Here is a 12,374-nt window from a genome sequence, read left to right as displayed (position 1 = left end):
TTCTCCACCGCCAAATGTCGTTACTCAGAGAAATGCTAGACGGATATACTGCAGGGTTAGTGGAGAGAAACTGTTAATTTCGCTGGTACAGTCGAAACAGGAGTTAGAGGAACCAGACAAGATCTCCACATAATGAAGTCAGGGAGTGAGAAACAGCAAAGCCATGGAGATATGGTGGGTGGGTGTACTCGGACAACCCTCATTGAGGCAGTATTTTTCTAAGCTCACCTGATTAAATGAAACCATTCTATTTTCATTTTATTAGAAGACGCTCTTGGTGGAATCAAAGGATTTTTCATTGTAAATAAGACTTTTTCGTGGCATTTTGTTAGCTGTTTCTCTATTGAACATCCTAATAACCTGATTTCAACATATTATAAGGTTCAGTTAGAAGTACATTACCGTTCACAAGTTTGGGGTCAGTAAGATTTAAAAAAAAAAAAAAAAGTTTTTAAAGAAGGCTCTTTTGCCTATTTTTATTTGATCAAAAATACAGTAAAATTGTAATATTGTGAAATATTAATATTAATCTGGTGATTGTGCAAGGTCAAACCACATTTACTGTATCAGACTGATGTGTAAGAGGTTATTAGGTTATAAAGCATCTTAGGTTTCTATTCATCATGTTAAGCGTGTGTTATCAATTCAAGAAAACCAATGAATAAAAACAGAAAATAAAATATTTACAGATTACTACTATGTACCAAATATAATGCTGAAAATAATGCTGTATGAACCATTTATGTAAAGTATGGTCTGAAAATCTACAGGGAGGTTTGGAAATTTTAAATGAAAATTGTTTAGGAACCCTGACTGCAATATAGCCTAGGCCTCGTCTTTCATGGGTTTATTAGTTGAAATCGCAAGACGTCTGTCTAACTTGTGTGTAGTTTTATTAAACCATTATTTAATTAGCTTGTTCCCATTGAGATTTAAATGTCTGTTACTCGACCTGACTAAGAAGGGCAGAAACCAGATCCAGACAGCATAAAAATAGACAGCAACAGACTTTGGAATTCAGTGAACAACATCAAGCAACATCATCTAACATCAAGCAAAATACATGCATTGTTCCTGAAATACTGCGCAAATTCAGATGCGTGTCAAATGCAATTGATGACTTAAATGACAGTTTGCTGTCAATTGATAGTGTAGTAGTCAATTGTTAACTTTGCATAGCAATACTTTAAATCCACCCAGCATTCGTACAATTAAAATAGCTATAGTCTTTTTAATAACTTCAGTTTCTATAAAGTAGCTTTTAATAATTAAGCTTGTATTGCATCAAAAGTGTTTTGTAAACTCCACTTTTAATTAGCTCATTATATTGTACATTGTATGTGTGCATGGTCGTGTTTCTTGATGTGTTTATTTGAATAGGCCCTTATGTGAACTATGGCAGGTTTCAGGAACAGACCACAGGTGACAGCAGCAAAAAATAGGTTATCCGTAGTGTGCGAGAACATTCTTGAAAATATTTTCTTTTTTGCTCTGAAGAAAGAAAACCATACAGGTTTTGAACAACATGAAGGTGAGTAAATGATGACAATATTTTGCATTTTTAGTGAAATGTTAATTTAATGTTGCTTTAAAATTTAGCAAATATATACCATCTTACATAGATTGGTAGCATGCACATTTAATGTCTAATATTAGGATTAGATAACAGTATGCCAGAACCATGTAATAAAATACGCCTGTTTTTTTAGATACTGGCTTCATTCTTTTTCCCACGCTAGCTATGATCCATTAATAGGCATGCACAAACACCTTATTCAATATAAATAACTGCACATTATTAATATTCCTCTGTTTTTCCATCTCAGACCCTATTCAGATGTAATATATTTGGAACCATACCTTTAGTCATTATTGAACTAATCCCATCTAAACAAAGATTTTGCATGCTCAGTCAGAGAAGGTGTGAGCGATTCAGCGGCATCAATTGTTTTCCATAAATAATGAGCCTATAATTAATCTGAATGTTGATGTTATCTGTGCCATCTCGTCTTATCTAAACAAAGCCTTTAGGAGCATATTTAGCCTCTATATCTACAAACATTATTGTCTTTAGACCACTTTTTAGATGACTGCACAGTGTATGAGTGTTCACAATGACAAAAGAAATCCTAAACAAATTACTCTTATGAGTCATTTCTTTTTAGCAGAGGTGTAAAGAGTACCTGAATTCCGTACTGTAAAAAAAAAAGAGTAAATATCAAGTTTTTAATGTTGTTTATATGTCTGTGTGGGGTTTTTAAGATGCTTTAAGACAAACCATGTGCACATTCATGTCAACACCATTGCTGAGTATTTTCTCCTTAAAGACTCAAAAAAACGTGTTTCTCAGAAACACGGTTTGAAATCACTGGTGTTTCTGACGTCACAAACTACCTTGTAACCAATCACGTCAATGTGTGATCATCAACGAGTGAAAGAGGGGCTACTTTGCATATTCAAAGGTGAGTTTTTTAAGGGATAAAATTATTGACTACAGGGGGACTTTAAGTAAAAGTAGAGATAACTCAAAGCGAAAATGACTCCATTACAAGTTAGAAGTCATCAATTCCAATACTGCTTGAGTAAAAGTCTTAACGTCTCCATTTTAACAGTACTTAAACATTTTACTCATACTGAATAGCCAATGCAGTAATCCTCAACACCTAAGAGACATGCCAGTAAAAAACAAGAAGCAGTTGATATGTGATGCATCAAGTTCGACACAACAGCCTTTTAAACATCAACAAACAAAAAGTCTTTGTTAAGCTCAAAAAAGGGCATAAGTAAACCAATATCCTTCAAAAGGGTCTCTTTAATATAATGGATAAATAAAACAATATTAAGTCAAATGAAATAGTCAAAGGCGCTGGCTGCATCCATGTCCTCATCTCATATGAAACACTTAAGATTCAGCAATTACCTGCTAGTGCTAAGGCACTCACATTCACGTAAAGTAGCCTTGTTGACAAGTTTGGGTGTGTAAGGGCAAATGAACAACGCACAGTAGCATCAATACCCTGTAGATGGCGATATCACTTCTTTTGTAGCAGAAATAAACTGCTGCAGAAAAAAATTAGGTTCCATGCTAAATGTAATTTTAAATGTAATTATCCATGCTGATATTGCCTATTGGAGTAAAGAGTAGCCTAGGCTAGATCCTTATTCAAAAATCTAGTCAAGTAGAGAGTAGGCCTAAAAGTGGCTAATATCTTTGATACTCAGTCAAATTACAAAGTAGCCAAAAATATATTACAGTAACTGCTATAGTACACCAATGCTTTTTAGATTTAAAAACATACACCAAGACTATGGTAGTCCGATTCCCAAACGAGTTACTTATGAGCCGGTTCTTTTCAGTGAAACAAAAACACAGTGCAACCAGTGTAGTCCGATTCAAAGTTACTTTATGAACCAGTTCTTTTTAGTGAATCAAAATTATTCAGTGCAACCATTGCAGTCTGATTCCTATACTAATGTAGGCCTATTTTATGTGCTGGTTCATTTTATTGAATCAAAAACATTGTAACCAGTGTAGTCTGATTCCCGAACGAATGACTCCTATATGAGCTGGTTCTTTTTAGTGATTTAAAAAAAAAAACACAGGCATACAGATACAGCACGACCAGTGTGTAGTGTGATTCCTGAACGAACGCTGCATGGTTCTATTAATTCAAAGTTCAAAAAGACGAGTTACTGGTTTGGGAATTGGTCTGCTTTCACTGAACTGAACTGGTCAGAGCAGTTAAAGAATCAACATATTATTCACTTACTAAACTGCAATTGATTTATTTTGCAGTAAGCTACATATCAAAATTATGCTTTTTTTTCTTCAAAATTTCTGGTTTTTTTTTTTTCCGGTATCATTATTGACTGACTGTCCATTTGTGGAAACCATATTTTATAATGTGTATTTGATCATACATGGATCTCACTGTTAAACATAATCATACTCTTTAGTGCATGTAATGCTTCAGTATGGGCATTCTAATTGGCTTCATGCAGATAAAAATAAAGGGCCAGATATTATAGTTTATGCTAATCTGTGAGGCTGCACTGAGAAATAATGCAATAATCCCATCATATTGCCTTTTCTTCTCCTCTCTCTTAATGTCCAGACATGGGTACATGTTTCTAAAGCTGCCTGTTTGTCACTGTTGTGCTCGTGGCTTAAGGATCCGCTTTTCCGATTTCTTCTTCCTTCAGCTTGATAAATTACTCTGCCACCCAATCCCTCTTTCCTTTGCTCCCTCATCTTTTTTTCTGCCTCCGTATCTATCTCTTGTTTTTCTATCTATTACCCCCCTCGATTTGGTGGCAATAAGAGCATATTAAAAGCATTGCTGTAAATTATTGGTATGAGTCATTGCAAACTCAACAGCAGACATTCAGAGTATTTTTATGAAAAGACTGAATGGAGCTCACAAGGATACACTCATAGATGGTAAAAGGTGAGAGAGAAAAGGCAGGAAAAAAAGAAAATGGCACAGTAGCTACAATGAGTCCTTGTGTATGTGTGTAAAAGTGAATTAATTTTGGAGTGAGTGTGTGATGCATAATGGCAGTTGTGCATTTGATGTCCTCTGCACCTTGAGCTCCATGGCAAATGCTGTGATGATGATCTCCAAACTCCCTCAAGACAAAGATTTTCTTTTTAAAGCACCTTGCTCAGCATTATGGGTACCTAGATGCAACACAGCCTCTATTCCCGCTGGCATATGCACACGCTAACTTACTTCACCGCCCATTACTTATATCAGACCATCTTGTAGACTCGGATTAGTCTGTAATAGGCAAAAGTAAAAGGAACAGATGGGTTTGACCTTTGAATAAATGAACTCACTTGTCATTACCCATGGGGCATGATGCTATTGCCTCTCAAATTTATAGACATTCGGACTTAAGGTTGTTTGTTCAGCTACATAGCCTTCCAAAAGTTTCAAATAGCTGTAAATTAAAATCATTACAGCTTTAGATCAGGTTTTCTTTGATTGAATCTTACAGTCTCATAGGGGGTGGGAGATAATTCCTGCTATGTTCATCAACGTTTACAATTTTTTTGAGTATTTGAGTGTGTGTGTGTGTGTGTGTGTGTGTGTGTGTGTGTGTGTGTGTGTGTGTGTGTGTGTGTGTGTGTGTGTGTGTGTGTGTGTGTGTGTGTGTGTGTGTACAACTATCTTTGTCAGGACCAGTTTGAGTTTTAGACCATTGGAGTGAGGACAAAGAGAGTAAAGTGAGGACATTTTGGCCGGTCCTCACTTTCTAAGAAGAAGAAGAAGAAGAAGGCCCCTTCTAAGACCCCTTAAAGGCCTGTTTGAGGGTGAAGACTTGGTTTTAGGGATAATGTTATAATTAGGTTAAGGGTAGGTTTAGGGTAAGGGTTCGGGTTAAGCACTTAGTATTCATGAGTAAGGTTAGGGTAAGCGACTAGAGATTGCATTGTGTCAATGAATGTCCTCATAAAGATAGATGTACAAGAGAGAGAGAGAGAGAGAGAGTGTGTGTGTGTGTGTGTGTGTGTGTGTGTGTGTGTGTGTGTGTGTGTGTGTGTGTGTGTGTGTGTGTGTGTGTGTGTGTGTGTGTGTGTGTGTGTGTGTGTGTTTTCTATGAACCAATTACCATCTATGACATTCTGAGTATCTTTCAAACAGTGAGTCTGCTTGTTTGTCTGTCTGTTTTCAATCCTAATATTGTGAAATATTATTACAATTTAAAACGGCTGTTTTCTATGTGAATATACAGTAAAGTAATTTATTTCTGTGATTAAAGCTGAATTTTCAGCATCATTACTCCAGTCTTCAGTGTCACATGATCCTTCAGAAATCATTCTTATATGATGATTTGATGCTCAAAAAACATTTATGATTATTATCAATGTTGAAAAGAGTTTTTTACATTTTTGTTTTTCGGATTCTTTGATGAATAGAAAGTCCAAAAGAACAGCATTTATCTGAAATAGAATCTTTTGTAACATTAAACACTACCCTTCAAAAGTTTGGGGTTAGTAAGAGTTTTTATTTTATTTTTGGAAGAAATCAATACTTTTATTCATCAAGGATGAGTTAAATTGATCAAAAGTGACAGTAAAGACATTTATAATGTTCCAAGTGGACATTACCTGCGACACACATGTAAACATAAATGATAAAATGTAAGACTTCAAACGTTTTCCTTGTACAGTAATAATTTGAGAGGAATACAATGTAATACAAACCTTAATTTCATTCAGGAAGTTTCCCATCAGGATGTGTTCTCTCAGAACAGAAAACAAAATGACGGACCTCAAATGTATCCAGTTTTAACCGGTTTGGCACAGACTACCAAACATTGGGTTACATTGACCCAATGGGTAAACATAAAAAACTGGGTAAAAACATTAAAAACATAACCCAATAAAATGACCCAACAGGGTGAACCAGCATTTTTTCCTTCACAACATCAAAAGTGTACTAACTCAGTAGGCTACCAACCCAGTTTCCATGCTGATATTATATTAAAAAAATCCTGTATGTCCTGGACTTTGTGTAATGCTCACCAATTAGATTTGATCAGAAAGTGTTTTTCAGTTTTGTGTGCAGTGTATGAATAAGACATTAGAGAGCAGACTGTGGGCGTGTTGTCTGAAGCTGAGACTAGTGTGCCATGAACCCGGCGGGCTTTAGGACCCGCCCATAGTAAAAGAAAGGGAAATGTTTGATGGATCGTGAAGTTCATTCAAGCTTTCAGTCAGCGTGGTAATGTTACACATGATAAGAGACTCAAATTAATTCCGCGTAATTCACAGACTGATCTGTAGCGCTGCTCGTAAACGGGAGCTGATGACCGTGAGCATGTGACATGGGCATGTGTTTGAAGCTGCTCTGGCTCACTCGCTCACTCGCTCGGTCGGGGATCTGTCAGCAGTGCGGAAGAGAGGGAGAAAGAGGGATGGGGCAGATATATGCCATCAAACTGACTCACAAGAGACTGAAATGATGCGGAGATTCCGTCGCGCCATAAAGCCCGAACACAATTCAACAAAATAAGAGGCAAAAACACATGGACCCGTGAGCGACAGACAGCAGTCAGTGACATTGATGAAGCCAGCTGTCACTCACTACACGCTCCCGAAGCCTCGACCCACGTCGAGGGTCTTTGAAAGCTCGATTTTGGAACTGAAACTTTTTTCTTTCTTTTTTTAAACATTAAAACAGATTCATTGGAGTGACTTCTGCGAAGCCAAATCGAAAGCAACTTCAAAATGCAAGAGCTGTGATCGGGATATTGTTGAACAAAAGACACGAGACCAAGTTGATAGGTGAGTGCAGTTATCATATCAGCATGGAGATAGTGACAGTGTTTTGTTTTTCGGTCATCTACAACGGTAGTGGTCGAGCGAGCCAGTCTTGGCAGGAAGACAGTGGAGAAGCTGTTGCAATGCTGTTCTGTTTTTAACAATGCAGCTGGTTACTTTAGTGTGGAGACTGAGCCGAAGGGGCGGGTTCGTAGGCTACTCCTAGAGCTCCCTTCTGTCACCATAATTGCACTATATTCATGGTATAGCGCAGTAGTGCAGCCAGAAACAAAGCTTTGTGTTTTGCTATGGGACACACAGGGTGTTCAAGAACGGAAGCCCAATCAACTGACACGAACCATTACAGATGTTCCTTTATAGCCATGTCATTTATTTTAATACTGCGTTGCGTTAGAATGACTGCAATAAACAAATCGCGTTTGGTATTTAGCTGTGAGGTAAAAAACATATTATTTGAATATAATTAAATTCGTTAGGAAAGTTGTAAAGACAAAGTAGCTTATTTAAAAGAATGGCAACTATTAGGCTACCTCTTAATTAAAAAGTAGGCTACGATAACGAGTTGCTAAAGTGATGACACGCAGCATGACAACAACGCATACTGGTGGTGTAATTTAGGGTGAGGGCGACAAATCGCAGTCACCATATAGTTATTGATTTCTAGGGGGGAGGATGAAGATAATTTTTTTCAGTAAAAAGAAAAATCTCCAGCCACCATAAAACAAGACTGCAAGCAATTCAGAAAGAAGATATGAGGGGAGTCATGGGATGCCCTTTTGCATAGTATTTAGCCTACATTGCTGATTTTATTACAGGTAAATTCAGACTGAATGTCTCACTCACAGCTTAAACTGGTGTTTTGGAACTTAGTAGCTTTTACTCATATGCTCTGAAATAGTTGACCATATTTGTATTTATTTAAGGCTTAGTCTATATTCTGATGGGGCAGTCTACTCAAAGAGGGAGCCTTTTTCTTTTTAATACCTATTACACCCCTGTCCTAGTCTGGTTTAATTCAGGTTGTTTTAAGTTTGTCCAGTTGTTTTTTCCAATCTGACCAGCTATGCAAGTGGCCAAAATGACCCTGCTAAACTACTAATGACCAGGCTTGAACCACCTAAGACCAGCCAACCAGCTTATGCTGTTTTTAGCTTATTTTTTTCTTCTAGCCAGCATAGGGGATGATGACTGATTTAAAAAAATAAAAATAAAAATCATTTAGTATTAATTTATAATGTGAAAACCCCCATCACATCTTTGTGTGTGCAAACCGATGTTTTAGGTTGCTTTTGCACACCCTGATTTGTCACTTGTAAAGAAGGGTATATGAAATATTACTAATTTCAGTACAGATAATGTAAGATAATATAGGGTTTGGTCTGAATTATTTGGGGCTATAAAAAATACTTGGATACATTACATGCCATTGACCTGTTGGATTGGTTCTGTAACAAACACCAGATTGCTGTCCCCTCTGCTTCTGTAAATCTAATCCTCATTGACTGTATTGATTCTACTGTGCTTGAAGTATTTCTCAGTTTCGCCAACCAGGAATGCCATGAAACATGCTGGGGAATAGAACAATGTGGTTAAATACAGCTGCTTTACTGGTCTTACTGACTAGCTCTATCTTTATACTGAGTGTAGAGTACAACAGACATTTCTTACCTGCTTTAATTGCCAATTAGGAGCCTGTTCTCCAAATGTAAGCTAATAGATCCAGTATTTATCATTTTTAGTGCACCATAGCTAGCCAGTCGCAGGGGCCGCTGAGAACTGGATGTGAGAGAATAATTCAGAGGTTATACATCTTTTGCCAGCACTTCAGCAGTGCTCAGTCGCTCCTGGTGAGTGTGAGAGAAGATGCAGTGAGCTTCCTGTGTCTCTGTTAGTTTGTTAAACTGATAATGCTAATCAGCCTTTATTAAAATGCAAGCAAGAATCAGACTTATCTGTCAGTATGTTGTCGAATATATGCTAACCAAAGACAGAGTTGAGCTGTGAGTGCAGACAGTTTGTGGTAGTTTTTTTGTGAATATTTTACTGGCTCTTTCAGAACAGTGTCTTGCAGACAGCTATATGAATATTAATTTGAAACCATCATTCTTACTAAATATGACTACAACAATGATGGATTAATTTTGTTGTACTTAATTTTGTCACAATGTCAGCACTACTACAGTACACCGCCTTTCATCATGAGTTCTGAAAGTTGTGTTTATAGGCTGATCAGACATGAAAAACTTTCCTCTCACTGTTACAGTAATGTTGACGTTAAAAATGCATTTACGACCCTATTTTATAATTTTAACTTTATTGTTCTGATTAAAAGTACTTTTCCAGTTAGCTCAATGCTACGGTAGTAAGCTGTTAAATTGCTAACCAAAGGATGACAGAAATCAAAGAAAATGAAATGTTTTATTTGACCATTTTAACTTCAGTTATATTATGTGATATGTATTTTAAAATACATATATTTTCGTAGTTAAGAAAAAAACGACTGTAATGCAGTATTCTAGGATTTTGTGAGGGGAATGAATCTTGCATTACAAAGTATTTCTGTGTGAAGCAGTATGTTCAATGAGAAAAAAAAATTTGGGAGGGACTTGATTTTATCTGGAATGCAGTGGATTGAAGAAAGTGTTGTTACTTGAATGTACAGTTGACAGACCTGAACACGTGTCTGCTAAAACAATGCCTTATTGATTAACATCCAACCTCAACTGATGTCAGTTTTAAAAGAATTGATACGATTTTGATAAAAAATTACTTTGTTGTCTTTAAAGTCAGCATGAAATATAAATTGTTGTTTGTTAAATGTTATTGATCTTATTGTGTACAACATCTATGCATGTTTATTATTTTTTTTTAAACTTGTCATTTTCAATCAAAATGTCAGAACTTGATTTTCAGGTGAAGTGTTATATCATTTAGTCTTCTCCAATTATTTAGTCCACATAAACCCGGCCCGTTCTTAAAGGATAGTTCACTATGAACATCATTGGTTCTTGCTGAAGCTCAAATGTGCTGCGTAACACATGAGAATTAACTCATTGGTTCTTGCAGAAGCTCAAACGTGCTGCGTACAACATGAGAATGAACCTCATGTGTTCTTGCTGAAGCTCAAACGTGCTGCGTAACACACGAGAATTAACTCATTTGTTCTTGCTGAAGCTCAAACGTGCTGCATAACACACGAGAATTAACTCATTGGTTCTTGCAGAAGCTCAAACGTCCTGCATAACAGGAGAATGAACCTCATTGGTTCTCGCAGAAGCTGAAACGTGCTGCGTAACACATGAGAAGGACCTTCATTGGTTCTTGGTGAAGCTCAAATGTTCTGCGTAACACACAAGAATTAACTCATTTGTTCTTGCTGAAGCTCAAACGTGCTGCATAACTCATGAGGATGAACCTCATGGGTTCTTGCTGAAGCTCAAACGTGCTGCATAACACGAGAATGAACCTCATTGGTTCTCGCATAAGCTGAAACGTGCTGCGTAACACATGAGAATGAACTTCATTGGTTCTTGGTGAAGCTCAAATGTTCTGCGTAACACATGAGAATGAACTTCATTGGTTCTTGGTGAAGCTCAAATGTTCTGCGTAACACATGAGAATGAACCTCAGTGGTTCTTGCTGAAGCTGAAATGTGCTGTGTGTGTAACACATGAGAATGAACTTCATTGGTTCTCGCAGAAGCTGAAACGTGCTGTGCGTAACACATGAGAATGACCTTCATTGGTTCTTGGTGAAACCCAAATGTTCTGCATAACACATGAGAATGAAGTTCATTGGTTCTTGGTGAAGCTCAAATTTGCTGCGTAACACATGAGAATTAACTTTATTGGTTCTTGCTGAAGCTCAAACGTGCTGTGCGTAACACGAGAATTAACTCATTTGTTCTTGCTGAAGCTGAAACGTGCTGCATAACACACGAGAATTAACTCATTAGTTCTTACTGAAGCTCAAACGTGCTGCGTAACACATGAGAATGAACTTCATTGGTTCTTGGTGAAGCTCAAACTTGCTGCGTAACACATGAAAATTAACTTCATTGGTTCTTGGTGAAGCTCAAATGTTCTGCGTAACACATGAGAATGAACCTCATTGGTTCTCGCAGAAGCTGAAACGTGCTGTGTGTGTAACACATGAGAATGAACTTTATTGGTTCTTGCTGAAGCTCAAACGTGCTGCATAACACATGAGAATTAACTCATTTGTTCTTGCTGAAGCTGAAACGTGCTGCATAACACACGAGAATGAACTCATTTGTTCTTGCTGAAGCTCAAACGTGCTGCTTAACACATGAGAATGACCTTCATTGGTTCTTGGTAAAGCTCAAACGTGCTGCGTAACACATGAGAATGAACTTCATTGGTTCTTGGTAAAGCTCAAACGTGCTGCGTAACATGAGAATGAACTTCATTGGTTCTTGGTAAAGCTCAAACGTGCTGCATAACACATGAGAATGAACCTCATTGGTTCTCGCAGAAGCTGAAACGTGCTGTGTGTGTAACACATGAGAATGAACTTCATTGGTTCTTGCTGAAGCTCAAACGTTCTGCGTAACACATGAGAATGAACTCATTGGTTCTTGCTGAAGCTCAAACGTGCTTTGTAACACTTGAGAATGAACGTCAGTGGTTCTTGCAGAAGCTCAAACGTGCTGCGTACAACATGAGAATGAACCTCATGGGTTCTTGCTGAAGCTCAAACGTGCTGCATAACACACGAGAATTAACTCATTGGTTATTGCTGAAGCTCAAACGTGCTGCATAACACATGAGGATGAACCTCATGGGTTCTTGCTGAAGCTCAAACGTGCTGCGTAACACGAGAATTAACTCATTTGTTCTTGCTGACGCTGAAATGTGCTGCATAACCCACGAGAATCAACCTCATTGGTTCTTACTGAAGTTCAAACGTGCTGTGTAACACATGAGAATGACCTTCATTGGTTCTTACTGAAGCTCAAACGTGCTGCGTAACACATGAGAATTAACTCATTGGTTCTTACTGAAGCTCAAACGTGCTGCGTAACACATGAAAATGAACCTCATTGGTTCTCGCAGAAGCTGAA

General features: G+C 37.5%; 1 protein-coding gene across 4 annotated transcripts in view; it reads left to right on the top strand.

The window, feature by feature from the left end:
* The first annotated feature begins 6,650 nt into the window (after positions 1–6,650).
* camkk1a (calcium/calmodulin-dependent protein kinase kinase 1, alpha a) overlaps positions 6,651–12,374 on the top strand; it is a 90,455-nt gene continuing 84,731 nt past the window's right edge. The window contains exon 1 of one of the 4 annotated variants that reach the window (XM_077240708.1): positions 6,651–7,294. The gene's annotated coding sequence lies outside the window, so the exon portion shown is untranslated. The remainder of the gene's footprint in view (positions 7,295–12,374) is intronic. The other 3 variants (XM_077240705.1, XM_077240709.1, XM_077240707.1) reach the window with 3 other exon arrangements.

This window comes from Siphateles boraxobius, unplaced genomic scaffold (genome assembly GCF_051911475.1).
Source record: "Siphateles boraxobius isolate OS27281-9 unplaced genomic scaffold, OSU_SipBor_1 24, whole genome shotgun sequence".
Classification (NCBI taxonomy): Eukaryota; Metazoa; Chordata; class Actinopteri; order Cypriniformes; family Leuciscidae; genus Siphateles; species Siphateles boraxobius.
The sequence above is the reverse complement of the archived record's forward strand: the minus strand, read 5'-3'. Positions and strand labels throughout refer to the sequence as shown.